Source organism: Aythya fuligula, chromosome 7, assembly GCF_009819795.1.
Source record: "Aythya fuligula isolate bAytFul2 chromosome 7, bAytFul2.pri, whole genome shotgun sequence".
Lineage (NCBI taxonomy): Eukaryota > Metazoa > Chordata > Aves > Anseriformes > Anatidae > Aythya > Aythya fuligula.
In genome coordinates, this window is record NC_045565.1 from 9,013,283 (window position 1) to 9,019,461 (window position 6,179).

General features: G+C 50.5%; 1 long non-coding RNA gene across 2 annotated transcripts; it reads right to left on the reverse strand.

Moving 5' to 3' along the window:
* Positions 1-5,341: 5,341 nt before the first annotated feature.
* On the reverse strand, positions 5,342-5,955 carry LOC116491178. Of its 2 annotated transcripts, none has more exons than XR_004253468.1 (3): positions 5,820-5,955; positions 5,676-5,741; positions 5,342-5,452 (listed from the first exon to the last, which is right to left on the reverse strand). It is a non-coding gene; the product is annotated as an uncharacterized LOC116491178 (long non-coding RNA). The 2 variants fall into 2 exon arrangements; XR_004253467.1 differs by lacking the exon at positions 5,342-5,452 and adding an exon at positions 5,557-5,589.
* Between the last annotated feature and the right edge of the window lie 224 nt (positions 5,956-6,179).

Genomic DNA, 6,179 nt, shown 5'->3' on the forward strand with positions numbered 1-6,179 from the left:
CCCCGTGCCACCCTGTGGTTTTACTTACGAGACCATGGAGAGGACATGAGAAAGTGGGATGGAAAATCTACCGCGACCCTAGAGGCACGGGTACGTGAGTTGCAAAAGAAAACAATCAGGAAAAAGGGATTCTCCGAAAAGTTTGCTGCTCCAACTTCCAGCAGACAGTCCTTCAAACACAGAAACGAGGAAGATTCTGACCAGGATTAGGGGGGCCCTGCCTCCAGCCAGGGGGAGGAAAGGGACAATCGAGTTTATTGGACTGTGTGGATTCGATGGCCTGGCACATCACGCGCACAGAAGTATAAGGCTTTAGTAGACACCGGTGCACAATGTACTATAATGCCATCGAGCTATAAAGGACCAGAGCCCATCTATATTTGTGGAGTGACAGGGGGATCTCAGCAGTTGACTGTATTGGAGGCTGAAGTGAGTCTGACTGGGAATGAGTGGGAAAAGCACCGCATTGTGACTGGTCCGGATGCTCCATGTATCCTTGGCATAGACTATCTTAGAAGAGGATACTGCAAGGACCCAAAAGGGTTCCGGTGGGCTTTTGGTATTGCTGCCTTAGAGACAGAGGGCATTAAACAATTATCTACCTTGCCTGGTCTCTCAGAGGACCCCTCTGTTGTGGGGTTGCTGAGGGTCGAAGAACAGCAAGTGCCAATTGCTACCACAACTGTGCACCGGCGGCAATATCGCACCAACCGAGACTCCCTGATTCCCATCCATAAGCTAATTCGTCAATTGGAGAGCCAAGGAGTGATCAGCAAGACTCATTCACCTTTCAATAGTCCCATATGGCCAGTGCGAAAGTCTAATGGCGAGTGGAGACTAACAGTGGACTATCGCGGCCTGAACGAAGTCACGCCACCACTGAGTGCTGCAGTGCCGGACATGCTGGAACTTCAGTATGAACTTGAATCGAAGGCAGCCAAGTGGTACGCCACAATTGATATCGCTAATGCATTTTTCTCCATCCCTCTAGCAGCAGAGTGCAGGCCACAATTTGCCTTCACTTGGAGGGGAGTCCAATATACTTGGAATAGGCTGCCCCAGGGGTGGAAACACAGCCCTACCATTTGCCATGGGCTGATCCAGTCTGCACTAGAGCAGGGGGAAGCTCCTGAACACCTGCAGTACATCGATGACATTATTGTGTGGGGTGACACAGCAGAGGAAGTTTTCGAGAAAGGGAAGAAAATAGTCCAAATCCTTCTGAAAGCCGGTTTTGCCATAAAACAAAATAAAGTCAAAGGACCTGCACGGGAGATCCAGTTTTTAGGAATAAAATGGCAAGATGGACGTCGTCAAATCCCAATGGATGTGATCAACAAAATAACAGCTATGTCTCCACCAACTAACAAAAAAGAAACACAGACTTTCCTAGGTGTTGTGGGGTTTTGGAGAATGCACATCCCAAATTACAGTCTGATTGTAAACCCACTCTACCAAGTAACTCGTAAGAAGAATGAGTTTGAATGGGGCCCTGAACAACGACAAGCCTTTGAACAAATCAAGCAGGAAATAGTCCATGCAGTAGCCCTTGGGCCAGTTCGAACAGGACCAGATGTAAAGAATGTGCTCTACACTGCAGCCGGGGAGAACGGCCCCACCTGGAGCCTCTGGCAGAAAGAACCTGGGGAAACTCGAGGTCGGCCTCTGGGGTTTTGGAGTCGGGGATACAGAGGATCTGAGGCCCGCTATACTCCAACTGAAAAGGAGATATTGGCAGCATATGAAGGAGTTCGATCTGCTTCGGAGGTGGTCGGTACTGAAGCGCAGCTCCTCCTAGCACCCCGATTACCGGTACTAGGCTGGATGTTCAAGGGAAGGGTCCCCTCTACGCATCATGCAACTGATGCTACATGGAGCAAGTGGGTTGCACTGATTACTCAGCGGGCTCGAATAGGAAACCCCAGTCGCCCAGGAATATTGGAAGTGATCATGGACTGGCCAGAAGGCAAATACTTTGGGATATCATCAGAGGAGGAGGTGGGTCGTGCTGAAGAAGCCCCACTGTACAACCAGTTGCCAGAGAATGAAAAGAAATATGCCCTGTTCACTGATGGGTCCTGTCGTATTGTGGGGAAGCATCGGAGATGGAAGGCTGCTGTATGGAGTCCTACGCGACGAGTTGCAGAAGCTGCTGAGGGAGAAGGTGAATCGAGTCAGTTTGCAGAAGTGAAAGCCATTCAGCTGGCTTTAGACATTGCTGAACGAGAAAAATGGCCAGTTCTCTATCTCTACACCGATTCATGGATGGTAGCAAATGCCCTGTGGGGATGGTTACAGCAATGGAAGCAAAACAACTGGCAGCGTAGGGGCAAACCTATCTGGGCTGCTGCATTGTGGCAAGATATTGCTGCTCGGGTAGAGAACCTGGCTGTGAAAGTACGCCACGTAGATGCTCATGTGCCCAAGAATCGGGCTACTGAAGAACATCAAAACAACCAGCAGGTGGATCAGGCTGCTAAGATTGAAGTAGCTCAGGTGGACCTGGATTGGCAGCATAAAGGTGAATTATTTATAGCCCGATGGGCCCATGACACCTCAGGCCATCAAGGTAGAGATGCAACATACAGATGGGCTCGTGATCGAGGGGTGGACTTGACCATGGACGCTATAGCACAGGTTATTCATGACTGTGAAACATGTACTGCAATCAAGCAAGCCAAACGGTCAAAGCCTCTTTGGTATGGAGGACGATGGCTGAAATATAAATATGGAGAGGCCTGGCAGATTGATTACATCACACTCCCTCAAACTCGCAATGGCAAGCGCCACGTACTTACAATGGTGGAAGCAACCACCGGATGGCTGGAAACATATCCTGTGCCTCATGCTACCGCCCGGAACACCATCCTGGGCCTTGAAAAGCAAGTCCTATGGCGACATGGCACCCCAGAAAGAATAGAATCAGACAATGGGACTCACTTCCGAAACAACCTTATAGACACTTGGGCCAAAGAACATGGTATTGAATGGGTGTATCACATCCCCTATCATGCACCAGCCTCCGGGAAAGTTGAACGATACAATGGCCTGTTAAAGACTACCTTGAAAGCAATGGGCGCTGGGACGTTCAAAAACTGGGATACGCATTTGGCAAAGGCCACCTGGTTAGTCAATACTAGGGGATCTACCAACCGAGCTGGACCTGCCCAATCAAACCTGTTACGTACTGTAGATGGGGATAAAGTTCCTGTAGTGCATGTAAAAAATATGCTGGGTAAAACAGTCTGGGCTACTCCTGCCTCAGGAAAAGGCAAACCTATTCGTGGAATTGTTTTCGCTCAGGGACCTGGATATACTTGGTGGGTGATGCAAAAGAACGGAGAGGTCCGGTGTGTACCTCAAGGAGATTTAATACTGGGTGAGAATAGCCCATGAACTGAATTGCACCATGTTAAATAGTATATTATACTGTATGTTATCACTACCATGATTACTATAGGTGACTAATTAGAATGTATGGAAAAGAGTGTAACCTGAGCATGACATAAATGGTATGGAATAAGGGGTGGATAGATGTCCTGGTTTCAGTTAGCACAGAATTAATTTTCTTCCTAGTAGCTGGTGGAATGCTGTGTTTTGGCTTAGAATGAGAAGAGTGCTGATAACACCCCGATGCTTTAATTGTTGCAGAGCAGTGCTTATACTAAGCCAAGGACATCTCAGCCTTTGCTCTGTCCTGCCAACGGGCAGGCTGGGGGGTGCAGTAAGAGCTGGGAGGGGACAGACCCAGGACAGGTGACCCAAACTAGCCAAAGGGGTATTCCATACCATCTGACGTCATGCTAAACAATATATAGGGGTGGCTAGCCGGGGGGAGGGGGCCGGACTGCTCGGGGTTAGGCTGGGCATCGGTCAGCGGGTGGTGAGCAATTGCATTGTGCATCACTTGTTTGTACATACTATTATTACTTTCGTATTATCACCATTGTATCATCATTATTATTATTGTTATTATTATTTTGTTATTTTTTTTTTCCTGTCTTATTAAACTGTCTTTATCTCAACTCACGGGCTTCACTTTCCATTTCTCTCCCCCGTCCCAGAGAGGGAGGGGGGAGGGTGAGCGAACGGCTGCGTGGTGTTTAGCTGCCGGTCGGGTTAAACCACGACACCCTCTCAAAAGGGAGGCACCTAGAATGCATGAGCAGCTCCCAACCCCCCTAAACATAGGTCCAAAAGTGCACAAGCAGCTCCCAACCCCCCTCAAATACAGACCCCAAAAGTGTACAAGTAGCTCCCCCCCAGAGACAGGACCCAAAGGTGTACAACCAGTTCCCAACACCCCTGAGACACAGCCCCCAACCCCCCCCCCCCAGACACAGGGCCCCAAATTCTACAAGCAGCTCCCAACCCCTGCAAGGCAGGCCCCCTACCCTATACAAGCAGCTCCCAACCCTCCCCCCCGCCCCAAGGGAGGCCTCCAAGCCCCCCCAAACACAGACCCCTACAGTGTACAGGCAGCTCCCACCCCCTCCCAGACGCAGGCCCCAAGCCCCGCCCCCAAACACAGGCCCCTACAACCAGCACCCAACCCCCTACCCCCGATGCCAGCCCCAAAGGTGTAGAAGCAGCTCCAAACCTCCTCCCTCAACCCAGGCTCCAACAGTGTACAAGCAGCTCCCAACCAACCCTCCCCTTCCCCCTCCCAGCCACCCCCAACCCCCCCCATCCAATCCCCCCTCCCCCCCCCGACACAGGCTCCAAAGGAATACAAAGAGCTCCCACCCCTTCCCCAGATGCAGGTCTCAACCCCCCCCCGCACCCAGAAGCAGGCCCCAAAGGTGTACAATCAGCTCCCAACCCCCTCAATGCTGGCCCCAAGGGTCTACAAGCAGCTCCCCTCTTGTCCCCAGATACCGGCCCCCAGACACAGACCCCAAAAGCCTAATCACAGGCCCTGAACTCTAGAGGCAGGCTCCAAAACCCAGGACAAAGCCCCAGTGGTTTGAGACAGGGCCCAAATCCCAGACACAGGCCTCAAACGCTAAACATATGCCAAGAAAAGTATTAGTGCTGGTGCCAAATGTTACAGACAGGCCCAAAAGCCCGAGATGCTCAAGGCTGAGACGTAACTTGGCTTTCTGAATTACTGGAAAGCAGCTTTCATTCTCAGATAATTGTGTGCAGGCTAGATAGGATGGGGCTTCAGGCACCACTTCACCTGAGGAAACACACTGCCATCAGGCACCGCTGTGCCAGACAAGCTTGTTCTGCTAGAACACCCTACTCAGATGCACTGTGGCATTCAAGTGAACTGCTTTCATGCAAATATAACGACTGATGTTACAACCCACCTTGCCTGTGGCACCTGATGAACAGAAGAGTAAGCCACCGCAGTGCTTCAAAACCATCCCTGCACGTGCCGCTCCTTGTCGCTCTCTGGCCTTATCTCATATCCTTAGTCACTTCTGTGGAGAGCCTGCCACGGCACCTGCAAAGCAAGACGGACACCTTTCATAGTCACCTTGTGCTACTTGGTCGTTCTGCTCCAACCCAGCTCATGACCAGCCCCTCTTCTTACACAGCTCTTCAGAGTGCAGTTTGCTCCTTGGAGCCTGTGCGAGACACCTGTGAAAGAAAAAGAAATGCATAGGCCGATGCAGCATCCAAAGACACAGCACAAGTAGGTAAGTTACTCTCATCTGCTCCCTTACCTCTGCCGCTTACCAGCCCCCGAGGCAGATGCTTCAATCTACCCTCTTCAAACAGCTACAACACCTCTAAAAGACAAAGAGGGGATGCTTAGAGTAACAGTGAGACCTACAACACAACAACTGCTACATCTGTTCCTCACTCACCTTGCCAGAGGCAGCTCTGCGTGTGACGTCCCAGGTTGTACACTGCGTTACCTAACCCTTACCGTAACCCTTACCCTAACCCTTCTCACCCTTACCATTACCCAAATCCTTACCTTTACTTTTTCCTTACCCTTACTCTTTCCTTTAACCTTACCCTTATCCTATACCTTACTCCAACCCTTCCCCTTACCTTCCCCTTCCCCTTACACTTAACCTAACCCTTACCCTTACCCTTCCGCTTCCCCTAAAACATATCCTAACACTTTCCCTTACCCTTACACTTACCCTAACCCTTACTATTACCCTTACACTTAGTCTTGCCCTAATCCTTGCTTTCACCCTTACACTTATCCTTACCCT